Source organism: Staurois parvus, unplaced genomic scaffold (genome assembly GCF_062004578.1).
Source record: "Staurois parvus isolate SC_StPar_1 unplaced genomic scaffold, SC_StPar_1.0 ptg000056l, whole genome shotgun sequence".
Taxonomy (NCBI): Eukaryota; Metazoa; Chordata; class Amphibia; order Anura; family Ranidae; genus Staurois; species Staurois parvus.
Genome location: NW_028317852.1, coordinates 9,866,848 through 9,878,767, shown reverse-complemented (window position 1 = coordinate 9,878,767; position 11,920 = coordinate 9,866,848). Strand labels below are relative to the sequence as shown.

Here is an 11,920-nt window from a genome sequence, read left to right as displayed (position 1 = left end):
GGACTGACTGTGGGAGGAAATTGCGGTGGCCGTGAATGCAGTGGGCTGGAGGATACGCCGGGGCCTCCAGAACATCAAGAAACGTATGCGTGATAAGTGGACCCCACTTATGTTCAGCACCTGACTCCGGAAGAACAGGCACTTCTGCCAATCATCAGCCTCAACACGATTTTTGGGGTGATGGCTTATGGAGATACTGATGATTGGCAGAGTGGTAAGTACACTACACATGTCCATATTGTCTTTAAAGTTGTGTTCTCTTTTCTTAAAGGAACGTGTGTGAAATAGTGTTGCTTTACATTTGTTGTTCATTTTGTTTTGTGTTGTAGCCAGTCCCGAGCCAGGTGCTGCCCCTGCCAGCCCCTCAGATCAAACAAATCACGCATACGCTGATGAAGAGATGTTCCCTCCTGGTAAGCACTCATTGGGAATGCACCCTGTAACTTTGAACAGGCTGCTAGAACATCAAACATCTCACATGTCAATGTCCTATTCACAGCACAACATCAGCAGGAGGAGGAGAGGCTCCCCCCACTGCAGTCAGGCCAGGAGGAAGATCTGGGTATGTATTAATGTGCTTGTCTAGAACAATCATAATCACTCATGATAAGCCAATGAGCATCCTTTTGGGAATGCAGAGCAAACCAATGCTAAACTCTGTCTGAACACAAATATATCTCCACAACACGCTGTATTTCTTTGGGGCTCCTCAACGTATTGCGTTCAAACCGAAAAAAGTGTTAAAAACTGTTGCCACACAGAAATTTGTCTAATCCCTGCCAAATGTCCTGGGCCCAGTTTCCCCAGCCCAAGAAAAGCAGGTAACTACACCAAACCAAATGAGGGAACGAACTGATGAGAGCAATAAAGTTCCAAACATCACTAACTAGCTGACATCTCCCGAGCGTTCCAAATCAGACTCTCCCTCGCAACTTCACAACTACTCCCAGACACAAAAACATTCCACGCATGTAAACACATACACATAATCTGACCACCTTCAAAATGCTAAACTGACAGTCCCAGAATATCCAATGTGTTTGGTGTTTAGTGACATGCATATATCATGCATGCTCAATATAAAAAATGATGTGCTCCATCCACTACAGTGAACCATCACCTTCTAATCGTGTCGCTCACCTTCATGTTTAAGCCACACAAAGGGAAGGTCAAACACACTTAGTCAACACTATGGGTGGCAGAACTGGCAACATTCCTCCACTTCACTTGGAATCAGTAAGTATCATTTTAAGGCCGCAAGTCTCCAGCCAAATAATTGTTAAAATTAAAGCCCAAAAGAGATCATGCTTGTTTACATTTCCATTCAATGAGTTTATTGCCCCCCTTAAGGATGCAGATTTTCGGAGCAGTGTTTAACCCTTGTCAATCGCACTGTAGCTGTCATTTGGCTACAGTCCAGGGAGGGCATCATATGATGCCCTCCCGCATGCCCCTGGGGGCTCACACCTGGCGATCTGTGTCCTACCGACACAGCTGATCAGATGATGTGGTAAAAGGCCAAGCACAGTGGCCTTTTACCACGTGATCACGGCAGATCAACGGTAAATGCAGTTGGCAGTTATCGGCTGCACTTTCCTTGCGCTGTTAGTGTGAGGAAAGTACTGCAGATAACCAGCAATTGGCAGAGGATGGATCGCCACTGATAATCAGGGAACTGATGATCAATTCCCTGATGATCAGTGCCCATCATTGGTGCAGATCAGTGCAGCGTCATCAGTGCTGTCTATCTGTGCCACCTCATCAGTGCACCATCAACAGATCGGTGAAGGAGAAAAGTTACCGGTTTATAAAAATTTGAAAAGAGAAACCAAGAGAAACAGTTTCTTTTCACATTGTTGGATCTTTTTGTATTTTTTTGGCACAAAAAGAAAAAAAAAACACACCCAGTAGTGATTAAATACCACCAAAAGCAACCCTTGTTTGTGTTAAAACAATAATAAATGTCATATGACTACAGTGTTGCATGACCACAATTGTCATTCAAAGTGCAACAGCACTGAAAGGTGAAAATTGGCCGGGCCAGGAAGGGAGTTTAAGTGCCCAGTAGGCAAGTGGTTATAAAGCTATGCTGATACTGCTGGCAGTAATGTGTAGTGGGCCCCCTCTCCTGACTTGTTTCATCATGTGATCTGGGACTTAAACATAGTAAAACTTTAGGCCAACATCAAGAAATGTAGCTACTCACCCATTGTCAAGTTCAAAATGGCGGCAACCATTTTCCCATTGCTCCAAATGTAGAGGCCAAATCAAATCTATACCAAGACTGAGTATTCTTGGAGCCATTTTCCCAAAGCCAAAAAACCCAGCCAGATCCAAAATAAAAGCACACAAAAATGTCAATTTTCTAAGTCACGAAAATGAAATCCCCAGGGGCAAATAATTTTACAGTGCCCCCCCCCCCCTAAAGTAACCGAAATAATGCTTTTGGCCTCTCATATAAACATGGGGCCAATAATTAGACTGCTTGAGTTTAGCACATCACATAACTAGCAGGAAGATCTATTCCTTTGCCAGACTTATCCACCCAGGTTCTCGGAACTGAAGGCGCCTAAAGCCCAAAAGGCATCATAAAGACTAATCTATTGGTCATTGACAAATACACTATATTGCCAACACTGTTGGGATGCCTTCCTTTCCGCACACATGAACTTGAATGCCATCCCAGTCTTAGTTCGTATGGTTCAATATTGAGTTGTCCCACCCTTTGGAGCTCAAACAGCTTCAAATTGTGTGGAAAGGCTGTTTAATCTTTTCGGATATTCTGAGACTGCCACGAGTTAATACATTTTCTCCCTGCGTCTTTTAGGACAGCCCCTTGAGACGTAGAGCTCCACCCTCTAGGTCAGGAACACGTTCGGAACCTAGGGGGTCTCTGCACTCTCTGGGGCAGTCCTGGAAGAGCGTAAGCTCCGGGGGTTCACTTACCACCTCTCCCGACGCGATCCCTCCACGGTGAGTGGAGTGGGGCTGCGGGTTGAAGCCTTCATCCTCAGGTGAGGGACCGCGAATGACTGGTCACTCGCAGAGGAGCGGGGAGGGTCCGGCGGTGAGTCCGATTCATCACTCTCTCTGGGGCCTGGGAGGACTTCTTTCTCCGAAGCGTGGCTGTACAGGTGCGCAGGGCCGAAGGAAGACCAGGCGACTTTCGGTGGCTGGGGCCTTGCGTTCCAAGGACTGGAAGTCCAGCGCAGTGACGTCATTGATGGGTGCCTGAGACGCTGGTTCCAGTCTCCAGGAGGATAGAAGGCACAGGATTCAACTTCAGGCGGTCGGTGGGACGTGGAAACCAGCAGAGGCTCTGGACCACGCCAGACAAAATGCCATGGTAGCTGGCTAATCACAGCAAGCGGATCCTGGTTCCGGCACCGGCTCCTCTCAGGTAGGCTTGGGGACAGTCCCTTTAGCGGACTCCTGGGGGTGGTTGATTGTTCCCCCAGTCTCTGAGGGCAGGTGATGGTGGGGCACACTGCAGGTCTCCCCTAGCACAGGGTGTGTGGTGGGAGTTTAGAGCTGAGGGTCTGCATTCTGTTCCGTTTTTGTTTCTTTAGGTTAAGACCCAGGACAGGACCTCTGTTCAGGCCCCAAAGAAAAAATGTGCAGTGTGCGCGGCTAAATTGGGGTCTACATGTGAAAAGCCCCTATGCCGCAGCTGTATAGATAGCTTGGTTAAGGATGAGTCCTTCACGGCCTGTCACAAAGCGTTAACCTCTATTAAGGATGACATGACAGCGACATTCCAGTCCTTCAGGTCCCTGTTTGACAGAATGCAGACACCGCTGGGTCCTTGGACGCAGTCGGCCGCAGCGGTAGGGTCAGCTAGGCAGGAAGACCCATAGGAGGAAGACCCTTGGTCTCTTCCCTCCTCTCAGGCGGGTTCAGGTTTGGAAGTGGATAACGAGGAGGATGTTACCACTCCCAGAAATTCAAGGTATAAATTGGCCCTAGAGGATGTGGATGATTTCCTAAAAGCTATTTATGAGACCTCAGAGATTGAGGAGGAAGTGTGCTTATCCAAGCATGATCTCGTGTATCAGGGGTTTCATGCTAAAAAGAGCAGGGTCTTTCCAGTCCACAGCTCTTTGGTTGACACCATTAAGCAGGAGTGGGAAAAACCAGAGAGGAAACCCTTCTTTTCATGCAAGTTTAAAGAGAATATTTCCTTTTGATAAGGATGCGTCCCAGCCTTGGAACAAAGTTCCAAGACTGGACGCCCCCTTATCCAGAGTTTCTAAAAGGATGGATTTGGATTTTGAGGACATAGAGGCTCTAAAGGACCCCATGGATAAAAGGGGAGAAGTCTTGCTGCGTAGGGCATGGGAATCCTCATCAGTTAGTCTTAAACCGGCCCTATCGGCTACTTGTGTAGCCAGAATTCTAGAGTGCTGGCTTACCCAGTTGCAGAACCATCTGGCGGCGGGAACGTCAAGGCAGCAGATTCTGAAATCTCTGCCTTTATTATTTAAGGCAGTAGGATTCCTTGGAGATGCCTCGGTGGAATCGGTTAAGCTGGCTGCAAGATCTTCGGCCTTAGTTAATTTGGCCAGGCGTGCCTTATGGTTAAAAACCTGGGCAGGGGACTCGGCGTCTAAATTACGCCTTGCCTTTCTCAGGGGACAATCTTTTTGGGCCTGGTTTGGAGGAAGCTTTAGAACGTACGTCCGACAAAAAGAAAGCCTTCCCTGAGCGTAAAAAGAAGGTATTTCCCAGGAAGATTTTTCATCCAAAATCACAGGCACCATAGGTTAGAGAAGGTCAGCCCAAGCAACATTGGACGGGGCACAAGAATAGGGCAAAAGGGGGGATACTATTCAATCCTCCTCAAGGCCCCTCCAAGTCGCAATGACTTAAGTGTCCCAGTGGGGGGAAGATTGGGGACCTTTCTCCCTCAGTGGGTGTCAATCTCCCTGAACCCCTACATTTTAGACCTAATACAGAAGGGTTACAGGCTGGAATTCGACTCCTATCCACCAAACAAATTCTTGGTCACCGATCTGCCCAAAGACCGGAACAAGGCTCAGGCTCTGTGCGGTCTAATTGGGGATTTGGTGGACCAGCAGGTCCTGGTCCCTCAGAACGAACAGTGTATGGGCTGTTTTTCCCACGTATTTATTGTGGGAAAACCCTCGGGCAAATGTCGCCTGATCTTGAACCTGCGTCCTCTAAATCAGTCACTGAAGTACAAACACTTCAGAATGGAATCAATTTATTCTGTAAGGAATATCCTTTTTCAGAATTTTTATGGCCACACTAGATCTAAGGGAAGCGTATTTTCACATCCCCATTCATCAAGCAAGCAAGCCCAAAGTACCTAAGGATAGCGGTAAAGATGGGTTCTCAGGTCCTCCACTGGCAGTGTCAAGCCCTACCCTTTGGACTGGTGTCAGAACTGCGAATTTTTACCAAGGTGTTGGCAGAGGCCTTAGTTCCCCTAAGGATGAGGTCTATCACCATTATACCTTATTTAGACGACCTTCTCTTTGTGGCCAAATCTTACCAGCAATTGGCCGAGGAGCTGCAGGTGGCTCGGCCTCCTTCAGAGTCTAGGTTGGCTTGTGAACAGGGACAAATCAGTGTTAACTCCCTCCCAGAGAGTAGTCTACCTGGGATACGAGATCTCGTCGCTGGAGAGGAAGATTTTCCTTCCTCGGGAGAAATTCCTAAAGATGGACCAGAAGCTGGCAGAATTGCAATGCAATCGGTTGGTATCAGTAAGAGAGGTCTCAAGAGCAGTAGGTCTTATGACTTCTTGTTTTCCAGCAGTCCCGTGGGCAAGGCTCCACCAGAGGCCTCTTCAGTCATTCCTGCTGAAGGTTTGGGATAGAGACAGCTCTACATTAGAGCAAGCAGTCCAGCTCCTGTCCAGAGTCAAAAGGCCCTCTGGTGGTGGCGGAACTAAATAAATTTGACCAAGGGACTAGAGTGGAACCAGCTGGCTACGCTCATTGTTACAACAGATGCCAGCAGTTATGGTTGGGGAGCCCATCTAGGAGACATGGCAGCCCAGGGGCTGTGGTCTCGAAGAGAGTCTCGGATATCCTCGAATCAGAGGGAGCTGATGGCAGTTCAAAGGGCATTGGAGGCCTTTGGAACAAACCTAATGAACCGTCACTTGCAGATTCGGACGGACAATATAGCGGCGGTGGCTTATATAAACAAGCAGGGAGGTACACGGAGCCCCTCTCTGCAGAGGATTGCAGGCAATATGCAGACTTCCTGAGTCCACGGCCAATCAGTTACGATGATTGGTCTCTCAACCAGGAGGTCTTTCTGGATATAGTTCGCAAATGGGGGGTTCCCGGAGACCGATCTCTTTGCTTCCCAGGAAAACAGGAAGGTCAGTCAATTTTTTTCCCTGAACCCACGAGAGCAGGCTTTAGGGATAGACGCCCTGAAGAATTCATGGGACTGCAGCCTGGCTTATGCATCCCCTCCGGTGAGACTAATCCTGGCGGTCCTGCAAAACTTTGTGGGGGAGAAGACGGATCTAATATTAATAGCACCCTTCTGGCCAAAAAGACCCTGGTTTTCCCTTCTAAACAGTCTTATCTTGGCTCCTCTATTTCCTCTCCCAGAGAGGGAAGATCTGATTTCTCAAGGTCCTGTTTGGCATCCGCAGATCAGGACCTTGAAGTTGACGGCATGGTTTTTGAAGAGCAGCTCCTAAAAGCCAGAGGGTTTTCGGACGCAGTGGTAAAGGCTCTGGTTAAATGCCGCAAGCCGGTAACCAGGGCCATTTATGCGAAAGTCTGAAAAAAGTTCAATTCTTGGTTATCAAGCAAGCGGCAGGGGCCCCCAGACATTCTGGCAGTTTTGGATTTTTTTCAGGAAGGGGCGGATCGGGGACTCTCTATCAGCACCTTAAAGGTACAGGCTTTGGGCCTCAGTATTTTTCTGCAGGTCCTCTTGCAGCAGGATGACTTTTTTAGGTCCCTTTCCAAGTCCAGACCGATTAAGGTCAGGTCTTGTCCAGTTTGGGATCTATCCCTAGTCCTGAAGGCTTTGAACCCTTGGAAGAATCTTCTGTTAAATTTTTGACTTTAAAAATTTATTTATTTATTTTTTTTTTTGTAGCAATCACGTCAGCCCGTAGGGTAAGTGAATTGCAAGCACTTTCCATTAGGGAGCCCTACCTGACCGTTTTTGAGGACAAGGTCGTGCTCAAAACAGATCCAGGTTTCCTCCCTAAAGTGTCCTCCTCCTGTCATAGGTCTCAGGATATAGTCCTACCGACCTTTTGTTCTTCTCCTGAAGGTAAGAAAGAAGGAACACTAAGTTTGCTAGACGTAAGGAGGAGTCTTATAATTTATCTCAATAGGTCTCGGGAATTTAGAAGTTCAGATTCCCTGTTTGTATTATTTGCAGGTGCAAGGAAAGGTTCCACATCATCCAAATCCACTATAGGTAGAAAAATTAGATTAGCTATTATAGAATCTTACAAGATTTTAGCGATTCCTCCCCCCTTTAAGGCTCACTCGACTAGATCCTTATCAGCATACTGGACAGAGAGGGCTGGGGCTTCGCCGGAGGAAATATGTAAGGCAGCCACCTGGTCCAAGTTCTCTACCTTTGTGAAGCATTACTGCCTGGATCTCCTTGTCAAGTAAGGAGCAGGCATTCAGGCGCAAGGTCCTCCAGGCAGTGGGCCCACCCTAAGTGGTAAGTTCTTGATTATCGTCTCAAGGGGCTGTCCTAGAAGACGCAGGGAGAAAACCAGAGTTAGGCTTACTGGTAACTCCTTTTCTACGAGTCTTCCAGGACAGCCGTGATTTCCCACCCTGAAGATGTACAAGTGATGTATATGTGGTTACCTAAATATTTGTGTCTTTCAGTGTATTCTGCTAGTTCCTGCGTAAAACTAGGGATGAAGGCCTGGAGGTCTGCCTTTTAAAGGCGTGGGGGGTGGCGTGTTTCCTGACCCGGAGGGTGGAGCTCTGTCTCAAGGGACTGTCCTGGAAGACTCGTAGAAAAGGAGTTACCGGTAAGCCCAACTCTGGTTTTCTTTTTCACATTGAGTTTGCATGAGACCTGCGGTTTAAAAGTGATTAAAGGAGTTTTGGATGCATTGCTCTTGATCTCTTCAGATAAACAGTTATATCAACAATTCTTTTGGATGCATTTACATGCGTTTGGCTGTTTAAATATTTTAGGGCACATTTATATTTGATTTGACCATTTTTTTTTTTGCCATTGAATCCTTTTTGGAATGTTGCCTTAACGACAAATGTTATATCTTTGGATTAAATGTTTGAAGCCCATGGTCAAAAAAGCTGCAGTAGCTTATGGGCATATTGTAGCCATCCTAACACATCTGCCTCCTTGTTTGGCAGGAAAGGTGGCCACTAATTTTTGTGGCCCCTGCTCCTGAGCCTTATCATGCCTCTTTCTACGCCCAGTCAGTCTCCTGGGCTGTGGCTGCCAGTGTCCTAATTCTCTGGATAAACTGTTGTGAAAAACATACCAATGAGCAATCCCTCAAACCTTGGTCAAAAATGTCAGATCCTACATTCAGCCTAACTAGTATCTGTTGCTAATATCATCTTGAAAAATACCATATTTGCCGGCGTATAAGGCGACTGGGTGTATAAGACGACCCCCTAATTTTCCAGTTAAAACATAGCCCAAAGGCTATACTCGTCGTATAAGACTACCCCCCTTCTGAGGCAACACCATTTAACCACAAGCCTACAGGGCACTTATACCCACTTCCTGTCCAGGCCAATTTTCAGCTTTCAGCGCTGTCACACTTTGAATGACAATTGAGCGGTCATGCAACACTGTACCCATATGAAATTTTTATCATTTTTTTGTGACCGCTTTATTTTGGTGGTATTTAATCACCTCTGGGTTTTATTTTATTTTTTCTTAAACCAAAAACCCCTGAAAATTTTGAAAAACAAAAAACGTTTTTTCTTAGTTTTTGTTCTACAATTTTGTAAATAAGTGATTTTTCTCCTTCACTGATGTGCGCTAATGAGGCTGCAGTGATGGGCACTGATAGGCTGCACTGATGAGGAGGCACTGGTAGGTGGCAGTGATGGGCATTGACAGGCATCACTGATGGGCACTGAAAGGCAGCATTCATACATGGCAATGATACATGGCACTGATAAATGGCACTGACGGGCACTGAAAGGCAGCTCAGATGGGCACTGATATGTGGCATTGATGGGCACTGGTGGACACTGACAGGTGGCACTGCTTGGGCTACACTGATCATCAGGGCACACTGATCATCAGTGCCCTGATGATCAGTGTACATGTCCCCTCTGCGGAAATCCGATTACCGGCTCTCCTCTCCTCTGTCAGCATGACAGCTCGAGAGGAGAGAAATGCCGATAAGCGGCATTTCCATGTTTACATGTGATCAGCTGTGACGCTCCCTGAGCTGCGCATGCGCTCAGAATGGGAGGACGTCATATAAGCCAATCATGGCAAGTGATGTATTCTATTAATGAATACAAAGCCTGCTCGGATTGTCTGCGTCAGAGGCGGGCTGATGATGTCACAACTTCAGCCAATCCGAGCAGGCTCTGTATTCATTAATAGAATACACCGCTCGCCGTGATTGGCTCAGCGTGGTATACTGCATGTATCCGAAGCTACCGTACAGTATTACCGCACATCCAGCGGGCTGACATTCTATACCCCGCGTATAAGAGGACCCCCAATTGGTGGGGTATGTTCTTAAGTATAAAAAGTCGTCTTATACGCCGGAAACTACGGTATTTGCAGATTATCTTTTGGCCCTGGATGCCCCAGCTGTTGGAGTGGGAGAAGAATCTGCATCTGATGTTGGGGTGTGGGAACTGCTGTAATGGGGTGGGGATGTACATATGCATGTTGCATGTGTATTTGGGAAATGTAATGCATTGTTTTTTTTTTTGTTTTGTGGTGCAGGGAAGTTCAGGCACTCCAAATTTACATCAAAGGCCGTCACCTACACCTGAGTTGCCTGAACCTCCGGCAAGAGATGCTAAAGATGTTATCCCTAATGAGTCACCCATTTAGAGCATAATGCCATTCCTGGCTGGGCAGGATTTGGCAACGTGATGTGTACCTTACTTTTTTTGGATCACTGCTTAGTCAGGAGCTGGAGGGAGTGATGTGCATGTGACAAATCAGCATTTTAGCGTTTCATTTTGTCTAAATCCAAATCACATTTCAGAGCAGGAAGGTATCATTCTGGGTAAAGATGCAAAATCATTCATTTCAGTCAAATGCTCATCCAGTGTAATGTGTCAGGGAAAGGCATTCACCAATACCTGGTTCTAGGGGCGGGACAAGAACATGAGCTAGTATTTAGTGTCAGATGAGCCCCTTGTCCTACTGTATGCTTGTGCTGTGTGTTAAACACTCTTTAATTTTATTTTTTTTTTTGTTTCTCTTTGCAGCCAACATTGGATGCAGCTGGATTGACACCCCTTCCACCTAGAGTCGGCCTCCTTCTCGAGCTTGGGGAAAGGCTGGTGTTCAACATGGATAGATTATGGGAGCAAAGGAGGCTAATGCGCCAAGTAATATAGAAAGTTTACTGGGGCTCCAACAGGCAACCCTGCTTGAACTTGTCACCGTGGTCAGGGAGCAGACTGCAGTGCTGCAGGATATCCGGGCCTTATGTATGCACCTTCAGCCAGAGGCTCCCACAACCCCTGTGCAGTAGTTGTTTGGAGCCAATGCCAAGGGTGCCACAGCGTTCGCCTGTGAATTGCCGATTCAGGAAATACCTACTCTGGAGCAACCCCCTCAAGAAACCCCACCCCAACACCAGTATGCCTCCTTCCCCATGGATCCCACTTCTGCACCTTCCTCACACTCCACTTTGCCCCTTGACCACACTTCCACTTTCACACCCCCTCCCCTTCTTTCTACACACCCCTCCTCTCAATCCCGTTTCCATCCTTACCTTCCACATCCTTCCCACTCTCGTCAGCGCTCAAATGCCGCTCCCCACATCTGTCTTATGTTCCCACCTTTCCTTCACCACATGTTCAACCCCTACTCCAGCACTCCCTCCCTATCACTCTTTCCCAGCCCCTCCCCACATCCTCCCTACCGTCCATCCCCACCTTTCCTTCGCCCCTCCACACACAGTACTACCCCCCCCCCCCCCCCCAAGCAACCGCCTCCTCCTCCCATTAATTATTTGCTGTTATATTATGTTTGGTTGTTTTTGATGTTCATAAACCTAATTTGGAAAGTGGCTGAACATGTCTTGCAAATTGTCAAATGTGTTTGGGGTAATAATGGTGAGTTGGTCATGTAGGGAATCCAACACGGGTGCTTTTTTGAGTATTGCTACCAGTAATTCAAAATAGTGAACACTAAAAAAGCAGCACTTCCTAAATAAAATGTAAAGTTCACATTTCCAAAAGCATTGGTGGTTTTACTCTTTGGCCTTTCTGCTGTTTTCACCTGGTGGTCTGTCCTGCAGATAGTTCTAGCTGTTTCACATCAATCAAGTTCTCTTGAACATGTAGCAGTTGTCCATTATCTGCTATCAATTTGGCTGTCCTAATGGAGCTTAGAATTATCAGTGGACTCTGTGGGCAAGAGTAACTTTCCCAAATATGGGAAAACACAAAATTGCAGCTTGTTTTCAAAGTGTTTGCTAGCTTTGGTCTTTTGGGATGCTGATTTTGAACAAGACACGTGCAGTGAACACTCGCCTCACCAGAGACTGACACTGCTGTCCAAATATGTTCCTTGTACTACTTCATTGACACACACTATAAAAGAAGTGTGTAAATAGCCAGGGCACCAGGTGCGAAACCAGGCCACAACTTACAAACATTAAGCCTGCCAAGGAATGCTAGAGACACAAAAGTTGTGAGAATAAGAAAAAGGACTTCTGTTGTTTGGACTACCATTATGCTTGACTAACTTGACCCAGACTAAGTTT

At 46.9% G+C, this 11,920-nt stretch overlaps 1 long non-coding RNA gene across 1 annotated transcript; it reads left to right on the top strand.

Annotated features, from left to right (window-relative positions):
- Positions 1–281: 281 nt before the first annotated feature.
- Positions 282–11,362, top strand: LOC149469992 (uncharacterized). The gene is made up of 3 exons (XR_016311459.1): positions 282–413; positions 500–562; positions 10,413–11,362. It is a non-coding gene; the product is annotated as an uncharacterized LOC149469992 (long non-coding RNA).
- Positions 11,363–11,920: the final 558 nt, after the last annotated feature.